Consider the following 15,303-nt stretch of genomic DNA (forward strand, 5'->3'; position numbering starts at 1 on the left):
TGGGTTGGGTTAGGTTGGGTTAGGTTAGGTTAGGTTAGGTTGGGTTAGGTTAGTTTAGGTTAGGTTAGGTTAGGTTAGGTAAGGTTAGGTTAGGTTAGGTTAGGTTACGTTAGGTTAAGGTATGAACCGTCGTAAAACCGCATTAAACAATGTCACTTAGTGAAATGCAGTGTTTTTCACCTTTACAAGTTGGGAACTGCGATATCTAATGTGAAAGCGCTTGAAACCGTCGTAATGTTGCAGAAAGCAATGTAAAGTAGCGAGTAAAACGTTTTCTAACGATAGAAGTGCGAAGGTTGTGTTAGGTTGAGTTATGTTAGTTTAAGCTAGGTAGCGTCGTGAAACCGCCAAAAACGACGTCATCTAACGAGATAGTGTTGTTTTATTGCGAGTACGAAACTGCTATAGGTGAAATGTTGTGAAAGCACACAAAACGGCATTAACAAGCCAGATACTGCGTGTTGTACCGTTACAAGTGCGAAACTGCTATAATGTGATATTCTCGTTAAAGCGCATGCAAGCATCGTGAAACCTTAAAGAACAATTTCATTTAGCGAGATACAGCGTTCTGTACTGCAATAAGTTGGTGAAAAACTGTGAGGTTATGCAAATATCGTAATTGTGAACGAAACAGTGTAATAGAGCGTTTTTAGATACAAGTGCGAATGTTAGGTTAGGTTAAGATATGAATCGTCGTAAAACCGCATTAAACAATGTCACTTAGTGTTTTTCACCATTACAAGTCGGGAACTGCGATATCTAATGTGAAAGCGCTTGCAACCGTCGTTAGGTTAGGTTAGGTTAGGTTTGGTTAGATTAGGTTAGGTTAGGTTAGATTAGGTTAGGTTGGGTTGAGTTGGGTTAGGTTAGGTTAGGTTAGGTTAGGTTAGGTTAGGTTAGGTTAGGTTAGGTTAGGTTAGGTTAGGTTACGTTAGGTTAGGTTAGGTTACGTTAGGTTAGGTTACATTAGGTTAGGTTAGGTTAGGAAAGGATAATTTGGTTAGGTTCGGTAAGGTTAGGTTGGGTTGGGTTGGGTTGAGTTAGGTTGGGTTAGGTTAGGTTAGGTTAGGCTAGGTTACGTTAGGTTATGTTAGGTTAGGCTAGGTTACGTTAGGTTAGGTTAGGTCAGGTAAGGTTAGGTTACGTTAGAATAGGTTAGGTTAGGTTAGGTTACGTTAGGTTAGGTTAGGTTAGGTTAGGTTAGGTTTGGTTAGGTTAGGTTAGGTTAGCTTAGGTTAGGATAGGTTGGGTTGGGTTGGGTTAGGTTGGGTTAGGTTAGGTTAGGTTAGGTTGGGTTAGGTTAGTGTAGGTTAGGTTAGGTTAGGTTGGGTTAGGTTAGTGTAGGTTAGGGTAAGTTAGGTTGGGTTGGGTTGGGTTAGGTTAGGTTAGGTTAGGTTAGGTAAGGTTAGGTTAGGTTAGGTTAGGTTAGGTTAGGTTAAGGTATGAACCGTCGTAAAACCGCATTAAACAATGTCACTTAGTGAGATGCAGTGTTTTTCACCTTTACAAGTTGGGAACTGCGATTTCTAATGTGAAAGCTCTTGAAACCGTCGTAATGTTGTAGAAAGCAAAGTAAAGTAGCGAGTAAAACGTTTTCTAACGATAAAAGTGCGAAGGTTATGTTAGGTTGAGTTATGTTAGTTTAAGCTAGGTAGCGTCGTGAAACCACCAAAAACGACGTCATCTAACGAGATAGTGTTGTTTTATTGCGAGTACGAAACTGCGATAGGTGAAATGTTGTGAAAGAACACAAAACGGCATTAACAAGCCAAATAATGCGTGTTGTACCGTTACAAGTGCGAAACTGCTATGTTGTGATATGCTCGTTAAAGCGCATGCAATTGTCGTTAAACCTTAAAGAATGATGTCATTTAGCGAGAGACAGCATTCTGTACTGTAATAAGTTGGTGAAAAACTGTGAGGTCATGCAAATATCGTAAATGTGAACGAAACAGTGTAATAGAGCGTTTTGAGATACAAGCGCGAATGTTAGGTTAGGTTAAGATATGAACCGTCGTAAAACCGCATTAAACAATGTCACTTAGTGAGATGCAGTGTTTTTCACTTTTACAAGTTGGGAACTGCGATATCTAATGTGAAAGCGCTTGAAACCATCGTAATGTTGTAGAAAGCAATGTAAAGTAACGAGTAAAACATTTTCTAACGATAGAAGTGCGAAGGTTATGTTAGGTTGAGTTATGTTAGTTTAAGCTAGGTAGCGTGTTGAAACCACCAAAAACGACGTCATCTAACGAGATAGTGTTGTTTTATTGCGAGTACGAAACTGCGATAGGTGAAATGTTGTGAAAGCACACAAAACGGCATGCACAAGCCAAATACTGCGTGTTGTACCGTTACAAGTGCGAAACTGCTATGTTGTGATATGCTCGTTAAAGCGCATGCAAGCATCGTGAAACTTTAAAGAATGATGTCATTTAGCGAGAGACAGCATTCTGTACTGTAATAAGTTGGTGAGAACTGTGAGGTCATGCAAATATCGTAAATGTGAACGAAACAGTGTAATAGAGCGTTTTGAGATACAAGCGCGAATGTTAGGTTAGGTTAAGTTATGAACCGTCGTAAAACCGCATTAAACAATGTCACTTTGTTAGATGCAGTGTTTTTCACCATTACAAGTCGGGAACTGCGATATCTAATGTGAAAGCGCATGAAACCGTCGTAATGTTGTAGAGAGCATTGTAAAGTAGCGAGTAAAACGTTTTCTAACGATAGAAGTGCGAAGGTTATGTTAGGTTGACTTATGTTAGTTTAAGCTAGGTAGCGTCGTTAAACCACCAAAAAGGACGACATCTAACAAGATATAATTGTTTTATTTCTTGTACGAAACTGCAATAGGTGAAATGTTGTGAAAGCACACAAAACGGCATGAACAAGCCAAATACTGCGTGTTGCACCATTACAAGTGCGAAACTGCTCTGTTGTGATATTCTCGTTAAAGCGCATGCAAGCATCGTGAAACCTTAAAGAATGATGTCATTTAGCGATATACAGCGTTCTGTACTGTAATAAGTTGGAGAAAACTGTGAGGTCATGAAATATCCTAATTGTGAACGAAACAGTGTGATAGAGCGTTTTTAGATACAAGTGCGAACGTTAGGTTAGGTTAAGATATGAACCGTCGTAAAACCGCATGAAACAATGCCACTAAGTGAGATGCAGTGTTTTTCACCATTACAAGTCGGGAACTGTGATATCTATTGTGAAAGCGCATGAAACTGTCGTAATGTTGTAGAGAGCATTGTAAAGAAGCGAGTAAAACGTTTTCTAACGCGAGAAGTGCAAAGGTTATATTAGGTTGAGTTATGTTAGTTTAAGCTAGGTAGCGTCGTGAAACCACCAAAAACGACGTCATCTAACGAGATAGTGTTGTTTTATTGCGAGTACGAAACTGCGATAGGTAAAATGTTGTGAAAGCTCACAAAACGGCATGAACAAGCCAAATACTGCGTGTTGTACCGTTACAAGTGCGAAACTGCTATGTTGTGATATTCTCGTTAAAGCGCATGCAAGCATCGTGAAACCTTAAAGAATGATGTCATTTAGCGAGATACAGCGTTCTGTACTGTAATAGGTTGGTGAAAAACTGTGAGGTCAGGCAAATGTCGTAATTGTGAACGAAACAGTGTAATAGAGCGTTTTGAGATACAAGTGCGAATGTTAGGTTAGGTTAAGATATGAACCGTCGTAAAACCGCATTAAACAATCTCACTTAGTGAGATGCAGTGTTTTTCACCAATACAAGTCGAAAACTGCGATATCTAATTTGAAAGCGCATGAAACCGGCGTATTGTTGTAGAGAGCATTGTAAAGTAGCGAGTAAAACGTTTTCTAACGATAGAAGTGCGAAGGTTATATTAGGTTGAGTTATGTTAGTTTAAGCTAGGTAGCGTCGTGAGACCACCAAAAAGGACGTCATCTAATGAGATAGTGTTGTTTTATTGCATGTACGAAACTGCAAGAGGTGAAATGTTGTGAAAGCACACAAAACGGCATGAACAAGCCAGATACTGCGTGTTGTACCGTTACAAGTGCGAAACGGCTATAAAGTGATATTCTCGTTAAAGCGCATGCAAGCATCGTGAAACCTTAAAGAACGATGTCATTTAGCGAGATACAGCGTTCTGTACTGCAATAAGTTGGTGAAAAACTGTGAGGTTATGCAAATATCGTAATTGTGAACGAAACAGTGTAATAGAGCGTTTTTCAATACAAGTGCGAATGTTAGGTTAGGTTAAGATATGAACCGTCGTAAAACCGCATTAAACAATGTCACTTAGTGAGATGCAGTGTTTTCACTATTACAAGTCGGGAACTGCGATATCTAATGTGAAAGCGCTTGCAAACTTCGTTAGGTTAGGTTAGGTTAGGTTTGGTTAGGTTAGGTTAGGTTAGGTTAGGTTAGGTTATGTTAGGTAAGGTTTGGTTAGGTTAGGTTAGGTTAGGTTGGGTTAGGTAATGTTAGGTTAGGTTAAATTAGGTTAGGTTAGGTTAGGTTAAGATATGAACCGCGTTAAAACCGCATTAAACAATGTCACTTAGTGAGATGCTGTGTTTTTCACCATTACAAGTCGGGAACTGCGATATCTAATGTGAAAGCGCATGAAACCATCGTAATCTTGTGGAAAACATTGTAAAGTAGCGATTAAAACGTTTTCTAACGATAGAAGTGCGAAGGTTAGGTTATTTTGAGCTAGGTAGCGTCGTGAAACCACCAAAAACGATGTCATCTAACGAGATAGTGTTGTTTTATTGCGAGTACGAAACTGCGATAGGTGAAATATTGTGAAAGCACACAAAATGGCATGAACTAGCCAGATACTGCGTCTTGTGCCGTTACAAGTGCGAAACTGCTTTATTGTGATATTCTCGTTAAAGCGCATGCAAGTATCGTGAAACCTTAAAGAACGATGTCATTTAGCGAGATACAGCGTTCTGTACTGCAATAAGTTGGTGAAAAACTGTGAGGTTATGCAAATATCGTAATTGTGAACGAAACAGTGTAATAGAGCGTTTTTAGATACAAGTGTGAATGTTAGGTTAGGTTAAGATATGAACCGTCGTAAAACCGCATTAAACAATGTCACTTAGTGTTTTTCACCATTACAAGTCGGGAACTGCGATATCTAATGTGAAAGCGCTTGCAACCGTCGTTAGGTTAGGTTAGGTTAGATTAGATTAGGTTAGGTTGGGTTGAGTTGGGTTAGGTTAGGTTAGGTTAGGTTAGGTTGGGTTAGGTTAGGTTAGGTTAGGTTAGGTTACGTTAGGTTAGGTTAGGTTACGTTAGGTTAGGTTAGGTTAGGTTACGTTAGGTTAGGTTAGGTTAGGTAAGGATAATTTGGTTAGGTTAGGTAAGGTTAGGTTAGGTTAGGTTAGGTTGGGTTGGGTGTTGTTGGGTTGGGTTGGGTTGGGTTAGGTTGGGTTAGGTTAGGTTAGGTTACGTTAGGTTAGGTTAGGTTAGGTTAGGTTACGTTAGGGGATGTTAGGTTAGGTAAGGTTACGTTAGGTTAGGTTAGCTTAGGTTAGGTTAGGTTGGGTTGGGTTGGGTTAGGTTGGGTTAGGTTAGGTTAGGTTAGGTTACGTTAGGTTGGGTTAGGTTAGTTTAGGTTAGGTTAGGTTAGGTTAGGTTGGGTTGGGTTGGGATAGGTTAGGTTAGGTTAGGTTAGGTAAGGTTAGGTTAGGTTAGGTTAGGTTACGTTAGGTTAAGGTATGAACCGTCGTAAAACCGCATTAAACAATGTCACTTAGTGAGATGCAGTGTTTTTCACCTTTACAAGTTGGGAACTGCGATATCTAATGTGAAAGCGCTTGAAACCGTCGTAATGTTGTAGAAAGCAATGTAAAGTAGCGAGTAAAACGTTTTCTAACGATAGAAGTGCGAAGATTATGTTAGGTTGAGTTATGTTAGTTTAAGCTAGGAAGCGTCGTGAAACCACCAAAAACGACGTCATTTAACGAGATAGTGTTGTTTTATTGCGAGTACGAAACTGCGATAGGTGAAATGTTGTGAAAGCACACAAAACGGCATGCACAAGCCAAATACTGCGTGTTGTACCGTTACAAGTGCGAAACTGCTATGTTGTGATATTCTCGTTAAAGCGCATGCAAGCATCGTGAAACCTTAAAGAACAATGTCATTTAGCGAGAGGCAGCGCTCTGTACTGTAATAAGTTGGTGAAAAACTGTGAGGTCATGCAAATATCGTAAGTGTGAACGAAACAGTGTAATAGAGCGTTTTGAGATACAATTGCGAATGTTAGGTTAGGTTAAGATATGAACCGTCGTAAAACCGCATTAAACAATGTCACTTAGTGTTTTTCACCATTACAAGTCGGGAACTGCGATATCTAATGTGAAAGCGCTTGCAACCGTCGTTAGGTTAGGTTAGGTTAGGTTAGGTTGGGTTTCGTTAGGTTAGGTTACGTTAGGTTAGGTTAGATTAGGTTAGGTTGGGTTGAGTTAGGTTAGGTTAGGTTAGGTTAGGTTGGGTTAGGTTAGGTTAGGTTACGTTAGGTTAGGTTAGGTTAGGTTACATTATGGTTAGGTTAGGTTAGGTTACGTTAGGTTAGGTTAGGTTACAATATGGTTAGGTTAGGTTAGGAAAGGATAATTTGGTTATGTTAGGTAAGGTTAGGTTAGGTTAGGTTAGGTTGGGTTGGGTGTTGTTGGGTTGGGTTGGGTTGGGTTAGGTTGGGTTAGGTTAGGTTACATTAGGTTAGGTTAGGTTAGGTTACGTTAGGTTATGTTAGATTAGGTTAGGTTACGTTAGGTTAGGTTAGGTCATTTAAGGTTAGGTTACGTTAGAATAGGTTAGGTTAGGTTAGGTTACGTTAGGTTGGGTTAGGTTAGGTTAGGTTAGGTTTGGTTAGGTTAGGTTAGCTTAGGTTAGGTTAGGTTGGGTTGGGTTGGGTTAGGTTGGGTTAGGTTAGGTTAGGTTAGGTTAGGTTGGGTTAGGTTAGTGTAGGTTAGGTTAGGTTAGGTTAGGTTGGGTTGGGTTGGGTTAGGTTAGGTTAGGTTAGGTTAGGTTACGTTAGGTTAAGGTATGAACCGTCGTAAAACCGCATTAAACAATGTCACTTAGTGAGATGCAGTGTTTTTCACCTTTACAAGTTGGGAACTGCGATATCTAATGTGAAAGCGCTTGAAACCGTCGTAATGTTGTAGAAAGCAATGTAAAGTAGCGAGTAAAACGTTTTCTAACGATAGAAGTGCGAAGGTTATGTTAGGTTGACTTATGTTATTTTAAGCTAAATAGCGTCGTTAAACCACCAAAAAGGACGACATCTAACGAGATATAATTGTTTTATTTCATGTACGAAACTGCAATAGGTGAAATGTTGTGAAAGCACACAAAACGGCATGAACAAGCCAAATACTGCGTGTTGCACCATTACAAGTGCGAAACTGCTATGTTGTGATATTCTCGTTAAAGCGCATGCAAGCACCGTGAAACCTTAAAGAATGATGTCATTTAGCGATATACAGCGTTCTGTACTGTAATAAGTTGGAGAAAACTGTGAGGTCATGCAAATATCCTAAATGTGAACGAAACAGTGTGATAGAGCGTTTTTAGATACAAGTGCGAACGTTAGATTAGGTTAAGATATGAACCGTCGTAAAACCGCATGAAACAATGTCATTAAGTGAAATGCAGTGTTTTTCACCATTACAAGTCGGGAACTGTGATATCTATTGTGAAAGCGCATGAAACTGTCGTAATGTTGTAGAGAGCATTGTAAAGTAGCGAGTAAAACGTTTTCTAACGCGAGAAGTGCGGTTATATTAGGTTGAGGTATGTTAGTTTAAGCTAGGTAGCGTCGTGAAACCACCAAAAACGACGTCATCTAACGAGATAGTGTTGTTTTATTGCGAGTACGAAACTGCGATAGGTGAAATGTTGTGAAAGCACACAAAACGGCATGCACAAGCCAAATACTGCGTGTTGTACCGTTACAAGTTCGAAACTGCTATGTTGTGATATTCTCGTTAAAGCGCATGCAAGCATCGTGAAACCTTAAAGAACAATGTCATTTAGCGAGATACAGCGTTCTGTACTGCAATAAGTTGGTGAAAAATTGTGAGGTTATGCAAATATCGTAATTGTGAACGAAACAGTGTAATAGAGCGTTTTTAGATACAATTGCGAATGTTAGGTTAGGTCAAGATATGAACCGTCGTAAAACCGCATTAAACGATGTCACTTAGTGTTTTTCACCATTACAAGTCGGCAACTGCGATATCTAATGTGAAAGCGCTTGCAACCGTCGTTAGGTTAGGTTAGGTTAGGTTAGGTAGGGTTTGGTTAGGTTAGGTTAGGTTAGATTAGGTTAGGTTGGGTTGAGTTGGGTTAGGTTAGGTTAGGCTAGGTTAGGTTAGGTTAGGTTAGGTTAGGTTACGTTAGGTTAGGTTAGGTTAGGTTAGGTTAGGTTAGCTTAGGTTAGGTTAGGTTGGGTTGGGTCGGGTTAGGTTGGGTTAGCTTAGGTTAGGTTAGGTTAGGTTGGGTTAGGTTAGTTTAGGTTAGTTTAGGGTAGGTTAGGTTGGGTTAGGTTAGGTTAGGTTAGGTTAGGTTGGGTTGGGTTGGGTTGGGTTGGGTTGGGTTAGGTTAGGTTAGGTTAGGTTAGGTTGAGTTGGGTTGGGTTGGGTTGGGTTAGGTTAGGTTAGGTTAGGTTAGGTAAGGTTAGGTTAGGTTAGGTTAGGTTACGGTAGGTTAAGGTATGAACCGTCGTAAAACCGCATTAAACAATGTCACTTAGTGTTTTTCACCATTACAAGTCGGGAACAGGATATCTAATGTGAAAGCGCTTGCAACCGTCGTTAGGTTAGGTTAGGTTAGGTTAGGTTAGGTTAGATTAGGTTAGGTTGGGTTGAGTTTGGTTAGGTTAGGTTAGGTTAGGTTGGGTTAGGTAGGTTAGGTTACGTTAGGTTAGGTTAGGTTACGTTAGGTTAGGTTAGGTTAGGGTACGTTAGGTTAGGTTAGGTTAGGTAAGGATAATTTGGTTAGGTTAGGTAAGGTTAGGTTGGGTTAGGTTAGGTTGGGTTGGGTGTTGTTGGGTTGGGTTGGGTTGGGTTAGGTTGGGTTAGGTTAGGTTAGGTTAGGTTGGGTTAGGTTAGTTTAGGTTAGGTTAGGTTAGGTTGGGTTGGGTTGGGTTAGGTTAGGTTAGGTTAGTTAAGGTTAGGTTAGGTTACGTTAGGTCAAGGTATGAACCGTCGTAAAACCGCATTAAACAATGTCACTTAGTGAGATGCAGTGTTTTTCACCTTTACAAGTTGGGAACTGCGATATCTAATGTGAAAGCGCTTGAAACCGTCGTAATGTTGTAGAAAGCAATGTAAAGTAGCGAGTAAAACGTTTTCTAACGATAGAAGTGCGAAGGTTATGTTAGGCTGAGTTATGTTAGTTTAAGCTAGGTAGCGTCGTGAAACCACCAAAAACGACGTCATCTAACGAGATAGTGTTGTTTTATTGCGAGTACAAAACTGCGATAGGTGAAATGTGAAAGCACACAAAACGGCATTAACAAGCCATATACTGCGTGTTGTACCGTTACAAGTGCGAAACTGCTATGTTGTGATATTCTCGTTAAAGCGCATGCAATTATCGTGAAACCTTAAAGAATGATGTCATTTAGCGAGAGACAGCGTTCTGTACTGTAATAAGTTGGTGAAAAACTGTGAGGTCATGCAAATATCGTAATTGTGAACGAAACAGTGTAATAGAGGTTTTGAGATACAAGCGCGAATGTTAGGTTAGGTTAAGATATGAACCGTCGTAAAACCGCATTAAACAATGTCACTTAGTGAGATGCAGTGTTTTTCACCTTTACAAGTTGGGAACTGCGATATCTAATGTGAAAGCGCTTGAAACCGTCGTAATGTTGTAGAAAGCAATGTAAAGTAGCGAGTAAAACGTTTTCTAACGATAGAAGTGCGAAGGTTATGTTAGGTTGAGTTATGTTAGTTTAAGCTAGGTAGCGTCGTGAAACCACCAAAAACGACGTCATCTAACGAGATAGTGTTGTTTTATTGCGAGTACGAAACTGCGATAGGTGAAATGTTGTGAAAGCACACAAAACGGCATGCACAAGCCAAATACTGCGTGTTGTACCGTTACAAGTGCGAAACTGCTATGTTGTGATATTCTCGTTAAAGCGCATGCAAGCATCGTGAAACCTTAAAGAACAATGTCATTTAGCGAGATACAGCGTTCTGTACTGCAATAAGTTGGTGAAAAACTGTGAGGTTATGCAAATATCGTAATTGTGAACGAAACAGTGAATTAGAGCGTTTTTAGATACAAGTGCGAATGTTAGGTTAGGTTAAGATATGAACCGTCGTAAAACCGCATTAAACAATGTCACTTAGTGTTTTTCACCATTACAAGTCGGGAACTGCGATATCTAATGTGAAAGCGCTTGCAACCGTCGTTAGGTTAGGTTAGGTTAGGTTAGGTTGGGTTTCGTTAGGTTAGGTTACGTTAGGTTAGGTTAGATTAGGTTAGGTTGGGTTGAGTTAGGTTAGGTTAGGTTAGGTTAGGTTGGGTTAGGTTAGGTTAGGTTACGTTAGGTTAGGTTAGGTTAGGTTACATTATGGTTAGGTTAGGTTAGGTTACGTTAGGTTAGGTTAGGTTACAATATGGTTAGGTTAGGTTAGGAAAGGATAATTTGGTTATGTTAGGTAAGGTTAGGTTAGGTTAGGTTAGGTTGGGTTGGGTGTTGTTGGGTTGGGTTGGGTTGGGTTAGGTTGGGTTAGGTTAGGTTACATTAGGTTAGGTTAGGTTAGGTTACGTTAGGTTATGTTAGATTAGGTTAGGTTACGTTAGGTTAGGTTAGGTCATTTAAGGTTAGGTTACGTTAGAATAGGTTAGGTTAGGTTAGGTTACGTTAGGTTGGGTTAGGTTAGGTTAGGTTAGGTTTGGTTAGGTTAGGTTAGCTTAGGTTAGGTTAGGTTGGGTTGGGTTGGGTTAGGTTGGGTTAGGTTAGGTTAGGTTAGGTTAGGTTGGGTTAGGTTAGTGTAGGTTAGGTTAGGTTAGGTTAGGTTGGGTTGGGTTGGGTTAGGTTAGGTTAGGTTAGGTTACGTTAGGTTAAGGTATGAACCGTCGTAAAACCGCATTAAACAATGTCACTTAGTGAGATGCAGTGTTTTTCACCTTTACAAGTTGGGAACTGCGATATCTAATGTGAAAGCGCTTGAAACCGTCGTAATGTTGTAGAAAGCAATGTAAAGTAGCGAGTAAAACGTTTTCTAACGATAGAAGTGCGAAGGTTATGTTAGGTTGACTTATGTTATTTTAAGCTAGGTAGCGTCGTTAAACCACCAAAAAGGACGACATCTAACGAGATATAATTGTTTTATTTCATGTACGAAACTGCAATAGGTGAAATGTTGTGAAAGCACACAAAACGGCATGAACAAGCCAAATACTGCGTGTTGCACCATTACAAGTGCGAAACTGCTATGTTGTGATATTCTCGTTAAAGCGCATGCAAGCACCGTGAAACCTTAAAGAATGATGTCATTTAGCGATATACAGCGTTCTGTACTGTAATAAGTTGGAGAAAACTGTGAGGTCATGCAAATATCCTAAATGTGAACGAAACAGTGTGATAGAGCGTTTTTAGATACAAGTGCGAACGTTAGATTAGGTTAAGATATGAACCGTCGTAAAACCGCATGAAACAATGTCATTAAGTGAAATGCAGTGTTTTTCACCATTACAAGTCGGGAACTGTGATATCTATTGTGAAAGCGCATGAAACTGTCGTAATGTTGTAGAGAGCATTGTAAAGTAGCGAGTAAAACGTTTTCTAACGCGAGAAGTGCGGTTATATTAGGTTGAGGTATGTTAGTTTAAGCTAGGTAGCGTCGTGAAACCACCAAAAACGACGTCATCTAACGAGATAGTGTTGTTTTATTGCGAGTACGAAACTGCGATAGGTGAAATGTTGTGAAAGCACACAAAACGGCATGCACAAGCCAAATACTGCGTGTTGTACCGTTACAAGTTCGAAACTGCTATGTTGTGATATTCTCGTTAAAGCGCATGCAAGCATCGTGAAACCTTAAAGAACAATGTCATTTAGCGAGATACAGCGTTCTGTACTGCAATAAGTTGGTGAAAAATTGTAAGGTTATGCAAATATCGTAATTGTGAACGAAACAGTGTAATAGAGCGTTTTTAGATACAATTGCGAATGTTAGGTTAGGTCAAGATATGAACCGTCGTAAAACCGCATTAAACGATGTCACTTAGTGTTTTTCACCATTACAAGTCGGCAACTGCGATATCTAATGTGAAAGCGCTTGCAACCGTCGTTAGGTTAGGTTAGGTTAGGTTAGGTAGGGTTTGGTTAGGTTAGGTTAGGTTAGATTAGGTTAGGTTGGGTTGAGTTGGGTTAGGTTAGGTTAGGCTAGGTTAGGTTAGGTTAGGTTAGGTTAGGTTACGTTAGGTTAGGTTAGGTTAGGTTAGGTTAGGTTAGCTTAGGTTAGGTTAGGTTGGGTTGGGTCGGGTTAGGTTGGGTTAGCTTAGGTTAGGTTAGGTTAGGTTAGGTTGGGTTAGGTTAGTTTAGGTTAGTTTAGGGTAGGTTAGGTTGGGTTAGGTTAGGTTAGGTTAGGTTGGGTTGGGTTGGGTTGGGTTGGGTTGGGTTAGGTTAGGTTAGGTTAGGTTAGGTTGAGTTGGGTTGGGTTGGGTTGGGTTAGGTTAGGTTAGGTTAGGTAAGGTTAGGTTAGGTTAGGTTAGGTTACGGTAGGTTAAGGTATGAACCGTCGTAAAACCGCATTAAACAATGTCACTTAGTGTTTTTCACCATTACAAGTCGGGAACAGGATATCTAATGTGAAAGCGCTTGCAACCGTCGTTAGGTTAGGTTAGGTTAGGTTAGGTTAGGTTAGGTTAGATTAGGTTAGGTTGGGTTGAGTTTGGTTAGGTTAGGTTAGGTTAGGTTGGGTTAGGTAGGTTAGGTTACGTTAGGTTAGGTTAGGTTACGTTAGGTTAGGTTAGGTTAGGGTACGTTAGGTTAGGTTAGGTTAGGTAAGGATAATTTGGTTAGGTTAGGTAAGGTTAGGTTGGGTTAGGTTAGGTTGGGTTGGGTGTTGTTGGGTTGGGTTGGGTTGGGTTAGGTTGGGTTAGGTTAGGTTAGGTTAGGTTGGGTTAGGTTAGTTTAGGTTAGGTTAGGTTAGGTTAGGTTGGGTTGGGTTGGGTTAGGTTAGGTTAGGTTAGTTAAGGTTAGGTTAGGTTACGTTAGGTCAAGGTATGAACCGTCGTAAAACCGCATTAAACAATGTCACTTAGTGAGATGCAGTGTTTTTCACCTTTACAAGTTGGGAACTGCGATATCTAATGTGAAAGCGCTTGAAACCGTCGTAATGTTGTAGAAAGCAATGTAAAGTAGCGAGTAAAACGTTTTCTAACGATAGAAGTGCGAAGGTTATGTTAGGCTGAGTTATGTTAGTTTAAGCTAGGTAGCGTCGTGAAACCACCAAAAACGACGTCATCTAACGAGATAGTGTTGTTTTATTGCGAGTACAAAACTGCGATAGGTGAAATGTGAAAGCACACAAAACGGCATTAACAAGCCATATACTGCGTGTTGTACCGTTACAAGTGCGAAACTGCTATGTTGTGATATTCTCGTTAAAGCGCATGCAATTATCGTGAAACCTTAAAGAATGATGTCATTTAGCGAGAGACAGCGTTCTGTACTGTAATAAGTTGGTGAAAAACTGTGAGGTCATGCAAATATCGTAATTGTGAACGAAACAGTGTAATAGAGGTTTTGAGATACAAGCGCGAATGTTAGGTTAGGTTAAGATATGAACCGTCGTAAAACCGCATTAAACAATGTCACTTAGTGAGATGCAGTGTTTTTCACCTTTACAAGTTGGGAACTGCGATATCTAATGTGAAAGCGCTTGAAACCGTCGTAATGTTGTAGAAAGCAATGTAAAGTAGCGAGTAAAACGTTTTCTAACGATAGAAGTGCGAAGGTTATGTTAGGTTGAGTTATGTTAGTTTAAGCTAGGTAGCGTCGTGAAACCACCAAAAACGACGTCATCTAACGAGATAGTGTTGTTTTATTGCGAGTACGAAACTGCGATAGGTGAAATGTTGTGAAAGCACACAAAACGGCATGCACAAGCCAAATACTGCGTGTTGTACCGTTACAAGTGCGAAACTGCTATGTTGTGATATTCTCGTTAAAGCGCATGCAAGCATCGTGAAACCTTAAAGAACAATGTCATTTAGCGAGATACAGCGTTCTGTACTGCAATAAGTTGGTGAAAAACTGTGAGGTTATGCAAATATCGTAATTGTGAACGAAACAGTGAATTAGAGCGTTTTTAGATACAAGTGCGAATGTTAGGTTAGGTTAAAATATGAACCGTCGTAAAACCGCATTAAACAATGTCACTTAGTGTTTTTCACTATTACAAGTCGGGAACTGCGATATCTAATGTGAAAGCGCTTGCAACCGTCGTTAGGTTAGGTTAGGTTAGGTTTGGTTAGGTTAGGTTAGGTTAGGTTAGATTAGGTTAGGTTGGGTTGAGTTGGGTTACGTTAGGTTAGGTTAGGTTGGGTTAGGTTACGTTAGATTAGGTTAGGTTACGTTAGGTTAGGTTAGGTTAGGTTAGGTTACATTATGGTTAGGTTAGGTTAGGAAAGGATAATTTGGTTATGTTAGGTAAGGTTAGGTTAGGTTAGGTTAGGTTGGGTTGGGTGTTGTTGGGTTGGGTTGGGTTGGGTTAGGTTGGGTTAGGTTAGGTTAGGTTACATTAGGTTAGGTTAGGTTACGTCAGGTTATGTTAGATTAGGTTAGGTTACGTTAGGTTAGGTTAGGTCAGGTAAGGTTAGGTTACGTTAGAATAGGTTAGGTTAGGTTACGTTAGGTTAGGTTAGGTTAGGTTAGGTTTGGTTAGGTTAGGTTAGGTTAGCTTAGGTTAGGTTAGGTTGGGTTGGGTTGGGTTAGGTTGGGTTAGGTTAGGTTAGGTTAGGTTAGGTTGGGTTAGGTTAGTGTAGGTTAGGTTAGGTTAGGTTGGGTTGGGTTGGGTTAGGTTAGGTTAGGTTAGGTTAGGTTACGTTAGGTTAAGGTATGAACCGTCGTAAAACCGCATTAAACAATGTCACTTAGTGTTTTTCACTATTACAAGTCGGGAACTGCGATATCTAATGTGAAAGCGCTTGCAACCGTCGTTAGGTTAGGTTAGGTTAGGTTTGGTTAGGTTAGGTTAGGTTAGGTTAGGTTAGGTTGGGTTGAGTTGGGTTAGGTTAGGTTAGGTTAGGTTGGGTTA

The sequence above is a fragment of the Rhipicephalus microplus genome, chromosome 1, assembly GCF_043290135.1.
Source record: "Rhipicephalus microplus isolate Deutch F79 chromosome 1, USDA_Rmic, whole genome shotgun sequence".
In the NCBI taxonomy this organism is placed as follows: Eukaryota; Metazoa; Arthropoda; class Arachnida; order Ixodida; family Ixodidae; genus Rhipicephalus; species Rhipicephalus microplus.